We start from the raw sequence: 19,857 nt of genomic DNA on the forward strand, positions 1-19,857 counted from the left end.
TTGCTGACATGACTAAATGCAATCAAAGGTTTATTTTGTAACATAAATAAATTCAGTTTTTTTCAAGCAGAACACTTCCATTTAAAAATGAACATATATCAGAGCCTGAGTTTTATCAGAAACATAACGGATTCTGTGATTAATTTCTGATAACAATTAACTGTTGCATTGTTTGTCCTTTTGCTCAACTGTGAGCGAACGCACATCTATAGAGATCTTTTTGTCTCTGCTCTCTATTTTCCTTCCTTTAGTTTCTTCCTGCTAGTGTAGCAGACTTTGGCTGGTATCTTGTATTTGTGAATCAACACAAAAGAGCTGCATTTAGAACATTGAACAGCTGAGTGTAACAGAGCAGAGAAGAACAGAGCGAAAAACAGAACACCACATGATGCAACACAAGGTTATGTAAGAATCCTTATCTAATACTACAACACATACACACACCCGGGGTATTGTCTCATAACATACGTAACAGAGTGCAGCACAAGGACAATGCCATAGAGAAAAAGGGAGCAAAAGGGGAGAGGAGATTCCAGGGTGCACTGGCCCAGAATCAAACGTCTCTCTGGCCAGCTCACAGGACATCACTGCCGACTGAACTCCGACTGTGTGCTCTCTCAATCTCCCATATGTGCATATGAGAGAATATACAATTGCACATAAACGTTTGTGAGTGAACAGCTGAGATTGTCCTGCTGCATGACTGGGGATGAAATGTCGGAAGTGGGAATGGTAATAAAAAAAGCTCTTAATCAACACAGGCCATATAAGTTTGTCTTATTTTACAACCAAAGCTTCTAATAAAGTTTGTGAATGAAGCTTTGAATGTCTGTCATCATATTATGATGTTGTCATCACTCCATGTAAATAAAACACAAAATCTTCTATTTGAATGTGACATTTTATTTATTTTTAGTTTTTTAAAGGCTAAACTCCAACAACGTCTGATGTCTGATTTGTTAGATACAAACATTATTTGCATTTTGGAAATTATTACTTCTATCTCTTTTCAATAAATAGTATATGTGGAGGAAACTTGTGTGTAGCAATGCAGTGGGAGTCACCGACTCATGAAGGAGACACGGGCCGAGCAGGAGTTCTGATGTCAAACACTGAGATTTAATACAAGCATCGGCCGGAGAAATTCACATCACAAGTCACAGTCAAAGGTTCTGACTGCACGGGTGGGTTGCCATGTCAAATCCGATCAGCCTCGCTTCTTGGTAGACCTTTTAACTAGTTTACAGAGAGTCAAGTCCACATATTGGGGATGGGCGTAAACCATGGCGTAAACACATCTGCAGGCACAGGAGATGTCTCTCCCATCTCTGGAGCTTAGAAACTAGCGTTCTCACACTCGCAAACCCTCCCTATGCCCTGTAGGTCAAGCTGTCAAACCTAGTATCAACATACGACTGCATCAACACATTCCTTACGGGAGATTAGGAGCAGGGATGGTCGTACATGTCAACACACAAAATAAAGTTAAATGTCTAAGGACAAAATTAATCCCTAACAGTATATACATTTTGGATTTCAGAACTCTTTGGAGTTTTTGGAAATGCTGCAACTACTGGAATCTAGACCTATAAATAGGAGGATAATATTCGTTTAGCCTAATATTCATCTGCAATTGTGAAGAAATTCAGGGTTCAAACCGAATAATCAGACATGCACAATTGAATGCATTTAAATGTTAAATGATGTCAACGAAATAAGCTTTGAAGCTTCAAAATATTTGTCGCAGCCCTATAGAAAAGACATTTGCTTACTCATCTTGATTTATTATTTTCGTTCCTCTGCAATTATTAACAAAATGATTAGCCATAGGCTACAGCTCTAGAAATGGGCAATCAAACATTCGGGTCCATACGGAAATAATTCAACATATTATTATCAATATATCAACTCTTGTCATGTATTGTCATACCATTTATGCCAGATATTCATGGTCCCCAGAGAATGACTTTGTTGATCCCTTGACTTTAGCTTTAGTGCCACCAGTGATCATAGTGTCAATGTACAAACTGTAGAGCTCCATATCCACTAATCCACGAATAGGCACTACATTTATAACAGATGTATCGCACCCCAATGATGACTGTTTTTTGCCATTTTTGTTTGAGTCTGAATAGATTGCCATTAAATTGGCACGCACATTAAGGAACCCCTCAGGATCAAGTTTAACAACTTCCTGCAAAGCAGAACCCACCAGCTTATCAGCACTCTGTGATTTAATTGAATGTTAGCATGCCAAGACTCTTAACCACTGAAGTATGTGAAGAAATGGACGCAGCGTTTCAGGCAGAGATCCATTTATTCCTATTCAAGTTTCTCCGTGGTGCATGAAGCCAAGAAGGTTTTACTGCCGAGTATCTTCTCCATCCATATGGGGCCAGGGAAATAAGTTCTCTGAATCAGAGCTATTTTAGTGTTCATAGTGCCAAGTTAATTCATCTATAAAAACATGTGCTGCTGGCATCATAAGCATCTCTTTCTGACGTTAAGCATATAGTACATAACGTAATTGACACTAAAGTTGAAATTCTAATGTCTTCCCACCCTTTAATGCACCTCATTGCTTGCGGGTACACATTGAACCCGCTAAACAAGTGTGGTAGAATTGTCATTGTAAGAATATTAGTACGATAACATTTGGCTAAAAACAATAAGAAGTGGATCTACATGGTAACAGTACGGGCTGGAATCCAATCCGCCTATACCCTGTACTTAAAGTGCCAGTGAAGTGCATGTTTTTGCGCCAAAATGAAATGGCAGTTTCATTCCTTACATATCATTGTGCCTGTTCATGGCTAAAATAATTTTAATTATTGATTAATTAATTATGAAAAATAATTTTTAATAATAACGGCCTTCTGAGCCTACCGGAAGTTGCAGACGATAGCGGCGGTGACGTCACAAGATGGGCCCAGTTGTGATTGTAAACATGGCGGAGACTTTGGAAAGTGATACAAGTGTAAGAGAAATGATTGATTTTGACAGTTTTTCTCGATTTAATTCAATTTCCTGCCTTTCTACAAATATATTAGGGACTATAGTGTTAACAAATCCAAGAAAAATGTGTAATGTACATAATGAGTGTGCACACTTATCTAGTATCCTATCCATGTGAACCTGTTTTATTTGTGATGACCTCACACCCTCACCCGGGAAGATGTTTTTCTTTAAATTGAAGTTAAAGGCATCAATCTGGTGCACTTTGAGGGCAACATTAAGAGATTTATGGATACAGCTCTCAACACTCATATCAAACATATATTTCAATAATCAAAAAACATTGGAAGGATTTCTTAACCTATTTTATACAACTAACATAGATGGAAATATTTGTTTACATAGATGACCAAACCAACTGAGATAACTTAGGCTACAGTTTACAATCTAATCACTCAGAGTCCTTTACCTCCCTGAGCTGACATTATCTCTCTCAGTCCAACAGGAGAGGACTCTCCCTCTTGAAACAGCTAATCTCTGTTAACTCCGAGCTAGCACTAGATGCTAACAACAACCCTGTAACTCTCTCAGTCTCTCTTTCTCTCTCTCTCGAATCGACCAGTGGCCTTTATTTGTCATGAACAATCAACGAATCTACGAAACAATGACACCAGCCAGACTCACCTTCATTTTTTGGGAACAGAAACATCGCCACTTCGGCAGACTTGACATTACTACAGCCAGCGGCAATGCATCGCTTCCCATGTGTTTTTCCTCCCTTTTTCTTCACCGTCGCCTCCATTGTCAGGTTTTCTCGATTGGCAATCACTTCCAGTCGACTCCGACACACTTTCCAGTAAAATACTCGCTCAAAAACTTTGATAAATTCGACTTTGAAACAGAGAAACAATACACTGTGATGAATGTAAACACTTCGGAGGCGACCATCTTGTGACGTCACGCAGTAGCTCGCAAGCCACGCCCACGAAGGCGGAGGTCAACTGCGGATTTCACGGCAGCAAATTCAAAACTCATCAAATTAGTTGCTATTCCAACATCTTTTGATATGGGTTTCAATGGACAATTTTGGTCATTACTATATGTATTAGCATAACAGATCATGCACAGGCGCACACTTCACGGGGTCTTTAAGAAGTATGCTCTGTGTTTTGTTTGCTAAACAATATATATATATATATATATATATGGTTCTGAGGAGCGTTGGACGTGGGCGCCATGAGGCTAATAATAACTGGCTTGATGTATAGACCGACGAGCAGGTTCTACGATATGGGGGTAGGAGGCTGGTAGGAGGCTGCTCTGACTCCAGCACATCTGCAGAGAACCAAAGATAGGGAGAACCACTCAAGGAGTGGCATTGATAACCCAGGGTAGTGAGTCAAAAGTAGGTCAACAGAGTGGATGTAACAGTTTCCCCCCGCTCTATAATAATAATAATAATAATAATACATTATATTTCTATAGCGCTTTTCTTGAACCCAAAGACGCTTTACATTTGGGAGGGAGGGAGACAAACAAAACAAAAACAAAACAAAAAAGAAACAAAGAAATAAAACAAAACAGAAAAGCAGTCAGGAGGAAGTTGGTTGAGAGGGGGGGGGGCTTATGGATATACAGAGTTGAAGAGATGGGTTTTGAGGCGGGACTGGAACAGGGTGAGGGACTCAGACTCACGGAGGTCTTGGGGAGGGGAGTTCCAGAGCTTCGGGGCTGCCACAGAGAAGGCTCTATCCCCGAAGCTCCGGAGTTTGGCCTTGGGGATGGAAAGCAAACCGGCTGAGGTGGATCTGAGGGACCGGGGTGGTTGGTAGAGGATGAGGAGGTCAGTGAGGTAGGGGGGCCAGATGGTGGAGGGCTTTGTAAGTGAGGACCAGGACTTTGTAATGGATGCGGTGTGAAACGGGGAGCCAGTGGAGTTCTTTGAGGCCCGGGGTGATGTGATGCCATGATTTGGTGTGGGTGAGGAGTCTGGCGGCTGCGTTCTGGACATGCTGGAGTCGCTTGAGGGATAGTGCTGATGCCGTAGAGGAGTGAGTTGCAATAATCAAGGTGGGAGGAGATGAAGGCGTGAATGAGTCACTCAGCTGTAGGGCGGGTGAGAGAGGGACGGAGTTTGGCAATATTGCGGAGGTGGAAAAATTAGATGTTTACAACTTGACGGATGTGGGGCTCAAGGGAGAGGGTGGGGTCAAATATAACGCCAAGGTTGCGTGCCTGGGTGGAGGGGGAAACAGGGGTGCCATCAATGGTGACTGTCAGGTTGGCGGTTTTACTGAGGGTGGATTTGGAGCCGATGAGGAGGAGTTCAGTTTTATTGCTGTTGAGTTTGAGGAATTTGTGTTGCATCCAGGATTTTATTGCAATCAGACAGGATTCGATGTGGGTGAGGGGGAGGGGGGGTTTGTGGGGGGATTTCGTGCTGAGGTAAATCTGTGTGTCGTCAGCGTAACAGTGAAAGTCCAGGTTGTATTGGCGGAGAATCTGACCAAGGGGGAGGATGTAGATGATGAAGAGGAGGGGGCCGAGTACTGAACATTGGGGAACACCTTGGGTGACTGAAGCTGTGGCAGAGGTGTGGTTGTTGAGGGAGATGAAGTGGGATCTGTCAGAGAGGTAGGACTGGAGCCACCTGAGTGCAGTACCTTCAATACCAATATCCTGGAGTCGGGATTTGATTTGATGTGTTTGTGAATGTTAGTACCCACCATCTGTGTCGGATAGGAGTGTGTTTGTGAGTATTAGTTACCGCCACCTGTGAAGATCTTCCTCTGAATACCTGCGGGAGATAGGTATGTGTTTGTGAATGGTACCCGCCATCTGTGTCGGAAAAAGGTTTGGAATTTATGTGAATTGATTTGGTGAATGAAAGGTTGAATGTGCTTTTTATTATCACCGGTCTTTTATGAGGAAATACCTCTAAATTATATCGGGAGATTTTAAATGTCACAACTGAATTGGGCAGTTGAAGTTACAAATTATGGTAATAAATGTAAAACTGTGGATTAAAGTTTCATATTAGAACATGATCACAGCATGATTGATGATGGTTTAGTATGATTATAATGTTGTAAAGAGAGAGAAGGTAAAAACCCTGTATTAGTTTGGACCTATTTTTCTTCAAATAAACTGATCCCACCTTTTGGATTGGGACAACTTAAAAGACATCTGCGCTCTCCTCTCCTGCTTCAAAGGTAAGATTGCACCCTGCCACACTCACACTTAGGTAGGGCCACACCTCATTTACTGATATCAAAATCCTTCGGGATCGCTTAAACAGATTTAAGAGAGTTGTCTGAATTGAAACAGCAGTTCATTGAACCTGGTTCTTCGGGGAGTTAATAGAGGTGAGTGTAGTAATAAGGATACCGCTTAATTTACATTATTATGCATACAAAGTGGCAGGTGGTTCCGCCCCCAATTATGCTAATGAGCTATGTCCCGCCTCCCTTCATTCGAGGTGTTATCACATGTAAGTGTGATATCACAGGTAGGTGTGATATCCTTTGATGTGAGGGGTGAGGTGTTAGTAGTCCCCCTGTAGTAGCGCCTTTGTTGTCTAATCTAATTAGCCTTAGATGTCTGTCTTTTGCCCCTTGTAGTAGCACCTTTGATGTTAATCTATGTGTTAATTAAGGCAGTCTCTTTGAAGTTGTGTGTGAGACTGTCTAAAAAAAAAAAGGGCGGATCCAGTGGGGTTGATCAGAGCAGACATCAAATGCATAGAATTAACACTAGAACCGCCAGAGGTCGCTGTATACCTATATCCGCCAACGGGTAAAGTTTACCAGCTATTGATTTCCAAGGTACAATGCAGAACGGTGAGTTTTGATCGCACAGGGATGACATGTATACCAATATAATCTGTGGACTCTCAGCTTTTCATATTATGTGACCCGCTCTATCAAAATCAGTCGGAAGTCGCAACGGCTCATTTCAGAGTAAACGTGGATTTACGTAAACAACTATTTTTTTCAGGGTTCGGGTGTTTTGTTTGATTTTAAACAAACAAAGTCTTGGCTTTCAGAATATGAAACTTTTATTTCCAAAATCACACGATAAATACATTTTTGAAGCTTGTAAAGGGACGAAGACAGGCACCTCTCACTCGCAATCTGCTCTTCCAGCAGCGCCGCCCCCCTCCCTCCGGCTGAAATTATGAACGTAAGAGTAAAGTAATCATAGATAACACGGCAGGGTCCGTTACAGTTTGTTTTCATCTGATTTAAATTAAACAAAGTCTTGGCTTTCAGAATATTAAACTTGTTTCGGCAAATTCAGATGATAAATATAACTTTGAAGCTTCGGCATAATTACAAGCGGAGAACGGAGTAACTTGACAGCAGGCAGCAGCAGGCACAACAACAGCCGGTGTTTCTCGTGAGGGTTTTCTCTGGGAAACAAACACAATAGGCCTACACACAAACGCAAAAATACACAAACACACACACGTATACACACACACACACACTCGCGAGCTTCCCCTCCAAATGAAAATATCTTCCCTCCGTAGTATTTTGATGATTTTGATCGCAAAATCAATAGCGCGAGGAGCGCGAGGAGTGAGGTAAATATTACCCGCTGGCGGAAATAGGTATAAATATCCATTCATATTGACCATTTTTAACAACACAGGGTGTTACATAACACACTTTCAGGAAAAGTCACGGACTGGGAGACGTTAATATTTTATTGAAAAAAAGTTACATACAATAAAAAAACAGCTGCGGGTAAAATTTACCCGTTGGCGGTTCTAGTGTTAAGAGTGTGGGAGGAAATGAAATTATTCATTTCTATAGGCATACAAGGCTTCGTCTACTGAAGATCAATGCAAGGGCTGAGTTTCACTCTGTGGGGGGACAAAAGAAGCATCCTAACGACTCCTAATGCAAGGGCTGAGTATCACCTGGACATGGACAAAAGGACTCTTTAAAGCAGAGATACCACATGCTGACATACACCTGAACATCATCAGGAGAGGACTCTTTAAAGTAAATACACCATAAGGTTAAAATAAGATATATATGTTTAGTTGTTTATGATGAACAGGGTTCAAGGACTTTTGGTGCACAGCCCCACCTAGTGTCAGCAGAAAGTATTAAAAATAATGATTACAAAAAAATGCAAACAATTAATTAAAAAATATATTAAATATATTTTAAGATCATAATCATCTGATTCGTCTGTACATTGCTGTTTTAGTCTGTGTTCTTCGAATTAGTGTCTACAGTGTGTGCCTATTGAGCTGTTGAGAGCCATGTGGGACGCCCTGTCTAAGTCAATGGTGACTGGAAAAACTACACTGCGCATGCTCAGAGTATCCCTATTTAAAGTGTGTGGCAAAAAAATAATGACCCTAGGGGCATAGTGCTGTCATCCCCACCATACGTCATCTCACATCATTCAGAGCTGATTGGCTGTAAGTACGTGTGCCGCGAAAAGTGTGGTGTGTGAAGAGGAGACGAGAGAGCTGCAGTGAGCGTCCTAAAACCAGGAAGTAAACTGCGCATGGCTTCCCTCGACAAAAAAGCAATGATATTTCTCCATAGTATTTTAGAAAATAGCTCCAAATAAGGTCTGTGGGAAACAAACCTGTTAGATAAATGAACGTTTTGTTCAGCCGGATAATATCCACATGTCTACCCTACTTTTATAATTTTCGAATCATAAATCTATTGATTAGATTAGATTTATGATAGACTTTTGAAACTACAAGAACATAAGGAGGACTTTTACAAAAAAGTAATAGCGATTTTTGTCCAGAAGGATAGGCAAATTGACTTAATCTTCAAGTCAAGGTAAGACCGCAATTTTATTGAAAATGGGATCTTACTAAGAGAGAACAATTCAATATTTAAATGATAAAATTACATTTTTTGGGTATCCTTCTGTTGAACTGTCTGTTTAAAATTAATTGAAGCATCAGACAAAAAAAGCTTTTGAAAATAATATTATATTATGATTTAGGTCAAAATATAATATGTGTAAACCTGAAGAGTCAGTGCCAGTGTGTCACTAGCCATGAACCTCACTGCAGAAGCTTATATATAGACATCTAAGTTTTTTGTGCCCCACCACTTTTGTACATATAGAAACGCCACTGCGTATGCACATATGTATAAAGTGTATACATGCTACTAGTACCCTCAGTAAACCATCCCAACGACAGATCTGTACATTCGCAACACATCCTCACTCCCAGGTCGGCCTATGTTGACGTTATGTCAAGTCCCCTGTGTCGGCTTTTTCCAAGAGTCCATTTTCAACGCAAAGGGGAGGCCCTTAGCGTCCATTTTCAGCTTTCCGGGATGTCCATATGCTTCTATGGACGCTCATGGAAGCACGGCATTCGTTTGTGTCGACTGCCCTTAAAGGCAATGTGAGCGTCCATTCTCATTGGATAACGGAGAATTGTACACCCGGAAGTAAGTATTCCCCTTACTGTCGATTGATTTTACAGTGATATCTGCACTACTCATCGACTAAAAAACACCAGATTATCCTTGTTAATTACACAACATTGATTGGTTTAAATTGTGTACAATGCTTTTGTGTTTTTCCCCTTCGATTCGGAGAAACAAATATTTTTTCGGAGTAAAGGATGGCAGAAGACACTACACTACCCAGAATACCCAGCTATCGTTTGGACTACACCATGTGCTCTGTTTGACAAACCCCGTGATAGTCCGCAAGCTCTGTGATTGGATAGTGTGCTCCGAGGGTTACCCCGAGCCTCGAACAGCACTTGAAATGGGATGGAACCTCGGCAGACTGTCCAAAAGTGGATTTGAACGGGTCCACCGCATCCCGGAAAGCTGAAAATGGACGCTAAGGGCACCCCCTTGCGTTGAAAATGGACGCTAAGGCCCCCCCCCTTGCGTTGGAAAAAGCCGACACAGGGGACTTGACATAACGTCAACATAGGCCGACCTGGGAGTGAGGATGTGTTGACCTTCGCCACTCTATGGAGAGTTTCACACAAACAAATGTGTTAGGCCTACTTCACAGTTTTACGACACATTTAAAAAAATTTGATTTGCAAAATTATCTTTTATATTGACTAACATCGTAATTCGTGGCACAATTCAAACGGGATCGAAAGATAATCTTTCTCTCTCCATTGACTTCAATACATAATTTTTCCGAAATAAGGTCCCATGGAGGTCTACCGGAAGGGGAGGGACTTCGCCACTCTATAAAGGTGATTTAACAAAATACACCTGTAGAGCCTCAAGAGCCTTTCTTGTGCTGGCAGACACATAGAAACATATTGGCGGGGCACACTTCACACGCGCACACACAAAAACATTCCACGCGCTCCATGCGCACATTTAGCTGGGCCTTACGGACCGTCCACACAGCGGCGTGCGTTGAAGCTTCCAACGCTTCTGCCCATTCACTTTGAATGGGGTGACGTCACTTTTAGCTGAACTGCATTTTGGGAAGTGACGTGGAGCGTTGCTGGCGTAGCCGGCGTCAAAAGTTGAGCAATGTTCAACTTTTGACGCCTCGACGGAGGCGTCAGCCAATGAAATCCCGTTTATACAAATCTGCCAGTACAAGCGCTAGCCAATCAAACCGCGTGTATGCTGGGAGAGACTACGCAGGTCTTTTCCTCATATTCAAAAAAATGGAGGAGAAATTAATTATTGCGGTAGTGAATCACCCGGTGCTGTATGATCAGTCTCTGTTCATTTACCAGGATACAAACCGGAGGAGCCAGGCATGGAGGGAGGTGGCAGAGACAGTGGGTGGAACTGGTAGGTTTTCGCCAGTTTGGGGAGTTTATATTATATATGATATTCTGAACAAACTGTGCTGTTGTATTAGCTGTAACGTGTCTCTACTGTAGGCTAGTTTTATTATATGTACAGCACTTTGGCTCGACCAAAAATAGTTTATAAATGTTTATAAATGTGCTATATAAATAAAACTTGATTTGTACTTAATTTTAACATTGAATGGACAGCTTGCAGGCATAGACAGTATATTTAGCCAGCATGGAATGTAGCATAAAATAGCACCATAGACATTAATGTCATAAATGTTCATCATATAAAGTGTGAATGTAAAACCTTTTATGCAAATGACAGTGATAAAGGGATTTGCTTTTCATTAATGTAGGAATAATTTAGTCAATTCTTCAAGTAGTTCAACAAATTAACTTTATTATTTCATTTCATTAGAGGAATTGTGCAGGACAAGGTGGAAGTCTCTGAGGGACAGGTTCCGGAAGGAGAAAGCTAGGGAGAAGGAGGCAAAAAGAAGCGGGGCACCCCCCTGTACTACTCCTGACCCCAGCCAGGTGCCAGAGGATGAGAGCCAAAGCCAGCTAGATGAAAGCCTTGGTGAGACTCAGCCAGCCAGCCAGCCAGCAGCCAGCAAGCTGAGGCAGGGCAGACAGGAGAGGAGGAGGATAATGTTGAGGGCCGGGGAAAAAGGAGAAGGGGAAGGGAGATGTCCGCCTTTGAGAAAGGGTTGCTGTCAGCCATCGCTCCTGTTCTCTCCATGCCACTACCTCAACCTCGTCCAGTGGTGGAGGAGGACGAGGACGAGTTGTTTCTCCGGGGCCTCTTGCCTTCATTGTGAAGGATGTCCATGGCAAAGAAGATAAGGCTGCAATTTGCCATTCATAAGGCATTTTTTGAAGCAGAGCAGGAGAAAGACTGAGTAATCCCTTTTTTTTTGTTATTTACAGCCATACTGATCCACACTACATGTTTTACACTCATCACTGCACACACTTCACTCACAATATTACATATACATTATTAAAAGTTATTTAAAGTATGTTATGGCTATACTGTGTCTTCACTTGTTCATGTCGTGTGTCAGTTACAACATACGGAAGATATCAGTGTTGGGAAAGTTCACTTTCTACATGAACTAGTTCAGTTCACAGTTCACACATTTTAAAATGAACTAGTTCAGTTCATAGTTCATAATTCAAAATGTTGAACTAAAGTTCATGGTTTCAAAAATGAACTAATTTATAGTTCATAGTTCTTTTTTCAATACGTTGCTGCGAGCTATTATTTGTCTCCTGTACGATGTTAATGGGCCATTTCAATTTTTACAATATCCTCAGAGGGCCGTACAAGTTATTGACCTCTGCTTAAAAAAACTAAAATCACAGCCCATTCATTTCATTCTGTGCAAAGAAAAAGCAACCTCCTAATCCAGATATCTCACCATGACTCGCGTATGCATGCACGTGCACGGTGTGGCGTGACCACCAAAACAAAAAGATATGGACACAAGATGTGTGCAAATGTATTTAGTTTCCCATGTGAACATGATTTAAGTGGGGGGGGGACCTAACCTCCTCTAGAGGGGTCCGGGGGGCATGCTCCCCTGGGAAGATTTGTTGCACTTTGAGAGCAACATTAGGAGATCTATGGACACATCTCTCAACACCCAAACACAGCTGTAAGCAGATTTTCTTTTAATTTATAGATATTTGACAAATCACTACCCTTTCAAACTGTATTCTTCTTTATTAATAACTGTCATATAGTATTTTATACCTGTTTACTTTATTCTCTTATTTTTTTTATAACTATAATGATCATATAAAGATGTGCCTTTACCTCACTGGTTGTAGACAAAGCTTCTTATATTCGTTAGCATAGCTAGCTAACCAGATGCTAATGATAACAACACAGTTATTGACTGTCTGATCAGTGTGACAGATGAGCAGATCGCCACTGGGCTTTCAACTAAAGACACAGACACGCAGAAACTGCGGCATGTGTATGGACTTATCGGTACTGCAATTTCTGAAGTGCTGGAGTGGCGTTCTGGGGCTCTCCGTCAGAACTGCACCCCTGTCAGTCGAGACATATACCACGTGATGACACGTTTAGGCTCGTGTTGTGTTCAAGGACCCTGACCTTGGCCAGGAAAAACAGGCACTCGCTTGTTTAATTTTTTTGCGGTCTAGATTTCTTTCATTTTTTTAATTTTTTGCGTGTGTTTATAAATTACCTCGAAGGCCGTACCAAATTGTCTCGCGGGCTGTATACGGCCGCAGGCCGGAGGTTCCCCACCCCTGCCGTCTCACTCTGAGCGAGTGCTGCTGCAGAGCTCTGCTCTCGGCTTCGTCCATACTAATTCATTCATTCATTCAATGCTCGCCGGTTCCGCGGTTCCACATTGTTTGTTGTGAGGAGTCTGATATATTTAGTATATTTATATTTTAGTGCGACAGCCAGGGGTGACAGGCGCGTACGCGTCACAGGCAGCTTGCTGTTGCCAGATTGGGTGGTTTTCCGCATTATTTTGAAGCCTGTTTACGGTGTGTTTTAACTGGGTTTTCGGCTGAAAGGCATATGAAATCTGGCACACTTTTGAACGCCGTTATAATACAGTGCTAAGAATGAACGCACTTTTGAACGCCGTTATACAGCGCTGAGAATGAACGCGTTCTCAATTACGTTCATCTAGCGGAAATACAGTACGTTCAGTTCACGTTCGCCCAAAATATGAACGCGTTCATGAACGATCGTTCATTGAACGCGTTCAGGTACATCACTGGAAGATATAGAAGCTTCATGTATGTCGATGTATAATGTGCTGTCTTCTGTATAATTGTTCATGTGAAAACCTGTTGAAATCACGAGTGGTTTATCAGTAAAAACAGGGCTGAAGGAAAAAGGTTGTTAGCAATGCATAATATCAATTTAAGAAACATGTTTATTAGAAAAGTTTGTTTTTAAAATGGCTCATATGGAATATTTGCTTTTTAAAGAAAATATGGGTAGCTCTTAAAAGAGCTTTTGGTTTGGAGGCTCTTAAAAGAGCCATGGTGACCCTACACCACGTTATACTGCCATGGCAATGCACCCTCCTCTTTGAAATAGCTGCAGAAGGTGTCCCGCAGTTGGATGGATCTGTGTGTGGCATTGTTGGAGCCCATCCTCGGTGCATCACGCAGGGTTGGAGTAGCTGGAGCTTCATCCGTGGACAGGTTCACACACAACTCTGCTACCTCCGGGCTGGTGGTGACGACACATCGGAACATTCTCCACTGGAATGAGAGGATGCCAAACGCACATTCAACCACCAACCTGGCCCGGCTGAGGCGGTAGTTGAACATCCTCTTTTCGCGTGTGAGGTGACGTCCAGGGAACGGACGCAGCAGGTTGTCCATCAGCGGAAAAGCCTCATCTCCAACAAACACATGGGGAAGAAGGCCGAGCCGCTCTGCTCCTGGGATGACGGTGTCAGGTGGGAGCTGCAGACTGCCATCTCTGAGGCTCTCTCCAAATGCAGAATTCCGCAGGCTCCCACCGTCGCTGCTTCTTCCAAAGCCTCCGACATCCACTACCCTGAAGAGGTACTGGGCATCCACGACAGCCAGCAGTACCAAGGAGTGGGTGGACTTATAGTTGAAGTACAGGGACCCAGAATTAGCCGGAGCCTGGATCACCACGTGCTTCCCATCAATGGCACCAACGCAATTCGGAAAGTTCCAGCGCTCCTGGAACCCAGCAGCGATGGCTCTCCAGTCCTCGGTCTGTGGTACCGGCATGGTCTCCTCAACTAGGGCGGTCCAGATGGCATCCGCAACCTCCTTCACAATGACAGCCACGGTTGCATGCCCGACCCGATAGCTGAATGCTATGGTCCTGTCTGAGTCACTGGTTGCCAGGTACAGGTACAAATGTACATGATTAAAAAAAAGTATATGTCCCCACACACAGCCCACACACACACACCCACCCACACCCACACACACACACACACACACACACACACACACACACACACACACACACACACACACACACACACACACACACACACACACACACACACACACACACACACACACACACACACACACAGACCCCCCCAGACCACCCCCCAACACACACAGACCCACACACACATGCCATGTACACAGGGGAGCAATACTGTATTTACCTAGCTATCTTAATTAATGTCATCCATCTGAACTAAATCACAGACTTCATTCATCATTCATCCATGGCATGCATTGTCTCTCTTTATATACAGAGTCAGGTTACAGAAGTAGAAATACACAAAACGTACCGTAGGCAGATGGCGAGTCGCTCGGCGGGTCCGATTGACAAACGGATATGGGTGTCTGCCTTTGAAATCAGTGGACCCACTTTTCCGAGCAACTCGTCGAACACGTCTTTGCTCATCCTGAAGTACTGCTGAAACAGTACATCATCCAGGCGGAGCTCTTGGACCAGAACGTGGTATTCCCCCCATTGCAGACGTTTTCTGAGTATCGGATGTACACAACAGCGACGCACACTACATAACCTCCTGCGAGACATTGCATACACTAAAGCCACCCTTGCTACTACACTTGCCCGTGCTACCCTTGCTGCAAAACCGGCATCCATTTTGGCAATAGTGGAGAAGAACCAGGCTTTTCCTTTTTTGCTATGTCGGGTGCGGGAGATTCATGTGATTGGTTGTTGGTCACGTTGACTCCCCAAGCTTCAGACACGCCCACCGCCAAGTGTCAACGCACACCGCTGTGTGGACGGTCCGAAAGCATTCAATACATTCAATCTATCACATTATGTTCCCACCTTTACATTCATTCAATAGTGATGTTGTGCTAAAAAGGGATTTTAAGGACAGATAACATATTTTGGAAACAGAGATAATTAGTCGATCAACTAAATTGCAAGTTGGCTCCCCCTAGTGGTGTGATTTAGCTGTGGACTTGTTGAATGATTGCATTGGAAGATTGCCAAATATTAATTGTACTTCTCCAAATAATGAAAACACATTATTTGGAGATGGGACAGTCCTCAGTCGCTGAAATAATGACTGAGGACTATACTAATGAAATAAATACAAGAAGATTCTTTTGACTAGTTGGGACATTTCTTTCCTGAACAATAAAGGATTTACCTTTTTTAATCAAATATGTATAGCACAAATGTGGCATATATAGTAAGGATTAATATTGAATATATTTCACATTCACTCAAGAAGGCAATTAAAGCTTTAGTGTTCATACATAATACATTAGGGAGGATATATTTCTTAAGGGCCAGTGATACATTATTTGGAATTTGTTTTACTTTTCTCAATATTATTGTAAATATTATTTACTATATACCCTTGGTATGGACAGTTTATGTTACATACTATTAATGTCCATGTTTTCTTGAATAAATACATTACAAATTAAAAACGGCTGTTACTAATATAAATTCACTATGCACTATAGTACACCAACATTGTGCACCGATTTTTTGATTATTTAATTAGATAAACATTTGTGGTATTAATATCTCTGATAACGTCGAGTTAAAATCAATGTATATCTCCTATCTGATGTTGCGTTCAGGAGCTTTAATCTGCTTCTGTAAAATTGATATATGATACATTTTAGCTGGGACTAGCCTGGTCAAACTATTGATCTGCACTATCAGGATCAGAGTCATACTTTCATTTGTCAGGACCTCTGGCTTGGGGAAATAAATGTTATTTTTTGTTAGCTAAGGGTTCTAAGTGTACGGTTTACTGTGTGAGTTATTACATTTCCTATTTAATTTGGTGATGGTGAGACGGGAACAACAATGACACATCCGGGTCAAGGATGAAGATAGGGGGAAAAAACGTTGGGCGTTGTCAGCACGTGCATGGTGTTAAGCTAAGCTGGCAGTTGCTAACATCGGTTTGCTGTGGAGTCAGTTTAATTTGAGGTTCCGCTTTAACAAATCCTAAACGTCTGAACGGCTCGTCAGTCACAACAGTGTACATCAGTAGAAAAACACCGGGACTGGACAAATGTTGGCTCGCTAGCTTGATTTTATAAAGTGAAGGCGGTGGGAATAGGTTAGCGCCAACGTGGCTGTGTGGATCTGCGAGGTCAACGTGGTAAACCTGTGCTACCACCATCGTCGTGAGACTAGACAGGCTCTTCTGAAATACATCGGGTAAGTAATGTTTTGCTTACTGCTAGCTATTTACCGCCAATTAACTGTATATCCGTAATCTTGTTTATCTGCTAACAGTTTTATACTCTAATAAACCTACAGTGCCGAATTATGCTAACGGGAGATGCTAATTTAGAGAACGTTATCTTTTTACATTTGAACATGAAGGTAGCTAGCAGAGGTGGAAGAAGTACTCTTATACTTACGTAAAAGTAGTAATATCAACATGTAGGAATACTCTTTTACAAGTAAAAGTCCGTTATTCAAAGTGTCACTCAAGTCAAAGTACAAAAGTATTGAAGTTTTAATATACTTAAAGTACAAACGGTAACATACTCATTATTCAGAATAATATATATTATAATAATTATTGATGCATTCATGTGTTATCAAAGCTGGTAAATGTGAAGCTAGTTTTAATGACTTTGTATGCTGCAGGGTAGCTTGTGAATTTTACTCCAGGTTTAAATAAAGTCTTATTAGGGATGATCCGATCGAAATCGGCCGATACTCACTCTCTACCGATCGATCGGTGCTCTCTAAACATGCCGATCGCATGACGTAAAATATGACACTTTTCTCTGTGTGCGGCAAAACAAGCTCGCCAAAATGGCTTCACCGGTCTGGCATTTTTTAAGGTGTCCGAAAAAGACCGTAAAATGGTGGTATGCAACGTGTGTGAAGCAGAAATCCTGCACCTCCGCCCGCCGGACCGGTAAGCGCAGCGAAACACACACAGGGAGAACCAGACCGCAGTTAATTTCCTCGTATTCCAAACGAGAAATTACGGTAGCAAATCACCCGGTTCTTTACGACCAGAACTATTAACGGGATACAAACCGGAGGGAGGTGGCAGAGACAGTGGGTGAAACTGGTAGGTTTTCGCCTGTTTGGGGAGTTTATATAATATATATTGCTCGCATAAAATTCCTGTTTTTTTTTGCTTTGTATGTCGGAGGCGGGAGATTCATGTGATTGGTTGTTGGTCGCGTTGCTCGCAAAAAATCAAGATGGGTCTGGCTCAAGCCCCCAGGAAGTACGCCGGACTCAGATAAAAAATAAATAAATAAAAAAGTTTTAACAACATGTTTATTTATTGACTTTTCATTCCTGTATAATCATTTTGCGCAAAGATGGCACTGTTTGTCAGAGCACTTCATCCTTCTGGGATTTCATGAAGAACAGCTCCAACGCCTGTGTGTATGGGAACACCTCTGGTGCTGGTCCATTAACTGCCAGTGTTTCCCACAGATCTGTTTCCCACATATCTGAAATAGGTAGTGGTGGTAGGGGGGGGGGGGGGTCACGTGAGGTGACGTGCAACAACATTAACCTTTCTGTTGGTCGCTTGTTAGCAGACCCTTCACGCAATGGCAGAGCGAACAGGTACAGGCAGGGCCCATAATAACTGTAAATGAAGAAATGTGCTTTGAGGGAGGAAAGTTGCTCAGAGAGACACAGCATGTGATGTTGTTCTCCGAGGTTAATTAGATCGTGTGTGTGTGTGTGTGTGAGAAGCCTTTGCAGCCCTCAGCAGAGCACTGCCATGACCCCCACTTCTTCAGGGTCACTTCCTGAAGTGACCGCTATTGTGAGGTGAGGAATCGTGTCTGCAGCATACAGAGCTTGTTGTGTGGTTTTGAGCCTCAGGGGCAATGCGCACCCCTGGGGTCCTAAAAATAGAAACTGTTCACATTCCAACTGATCTGAGCTGTTGCAAAAACCTCTTACTGATAGTGCATAGTCATCTGATGGGTTAAAAGCAGCTGTGCAGTGACAATTCAATACAGGCCGCATAAGGGACATTAAAGAAGCACACACAGGGGAAATGCTAGCAATTTTCGGAATTCCTGTTGTTGAGAAAACAGAAATCATGTTGAAATCTGGAAATGACCAACAATAAAGGTTGTCCTGAGATGATTGAATGAATTGGACAGCTTGATAGACTTTGCTGTCAGGAATAGTCAAAAACAATCCGTCCGGAGTGCAATGTATTGTTGCTTGTAATTTACAAAGCAAATCTCTTCCCATTAGATTAATAGGACTTCCATCTGAAATAATGAAAGAGTGTTGGACATGTGATCCTTCAATTGAAATATTAGTTCTCTCTGATAACTACCCACACATGAACATATGGAAATGGGTTACTATTTAAAAAAATAAATGTATTTATAAATGTATTTAGGAACCTGTCCATGTGATTTTTAGTGGGGGTCGACCTCAAATCCTCTATGGGGGTCCAGGGGCATGCCCCCCCGGTAAGATTTTATTTTTTTATTTTGGAGTTAAATGCATCAATCTGGTGCATTTTGAGGGGAAAATATAGAGACTAGATCTATGGAAACACCTATATTAAACAGAACTGTATACATTTCAATAATCATAAAATCATGGCCATAACAAATAACATACCATTTCCAATATGAAAAAAACACTGAAACTTGTTTATTAATTTATTTTTGGTTCATTTATAGTTGTGAGTGTGTCTGTGCTCCTGAACCAGCCTCTCCTGTCTCCCTCCTCTCCCCCTGCTCCTCTTTGAGGCAGCAGCAAAGACTAGTTTTCTCTCAACAAGTTTTAAAAGTGTATCTTACCTTTTTTCACCATAATATGTGTTTACATAAATGGTGACCACACCGTTTGAGACCCACTGAGAACTTAGACTAAGTTAACTATCTAAACACTCAGAGAGTCCTTTACCTCACCTGAGCTGAGCTTATCCCGAGCTTGAATGACACACAGAGACCAATCAAGGGCTTTGATTTATGATCTGTATGACAGTGGCCATGTCGGCAGGCCACATCATGTGGACAGCCAGTCACCCTGTGTGAGGCAAGCCACTTAACAGGCCAGAAGGAGGCGAGATCAGTGCAAGGGAGCGAGGGATCATTGTCCACAAGTTAATCGATCGCAGATGGCGTCGTGGTCACTAGTGCTGGAGCGACGCGTG

General features: G+C 42.2%; 1 protein-coding gene across 2 annotated transcripts in view; it reads left to right on the forward strand.

Annotated features, from left to right (window-relative positions):
- The first annotated feature begins 16,589 nt into the window (after nt 1–16,589).
- tdrd6a (tudor domain containing 6a) overlaps nt 16,590–19,857 on the forward strand; it is a 40,993-nt gene continuing 37,725 nt past the window's right edge. For both annotated transcript variants that reach the window (XM_034076682.1, XM_034076683.1), the window contains exon 1: nt 16,590–16,907. The gene's annotated coding sequence lies outside the window, so the exon portion shown is untranslated. The remainder of the gene's footprint in view (nt 16,908–19,857) is intronic.

The sequence above is a fragment of the Pseudochaenichthys georgianus genome, chromosome 24, assembly GCF_902827115.2.
Source record: "Pseudochaenichthys georgianus chromosome 24, fPseGeo1.2, whole genome shotgun sequence".
In the NCBI taxonomy this organism is placed as follows: Eukaryota; Metazoa; Chordata; class Actinopteri; order Perciformes; family Channichthyidae; genus Pseudochaenichthys; species Pseudochaenichthys georgianus.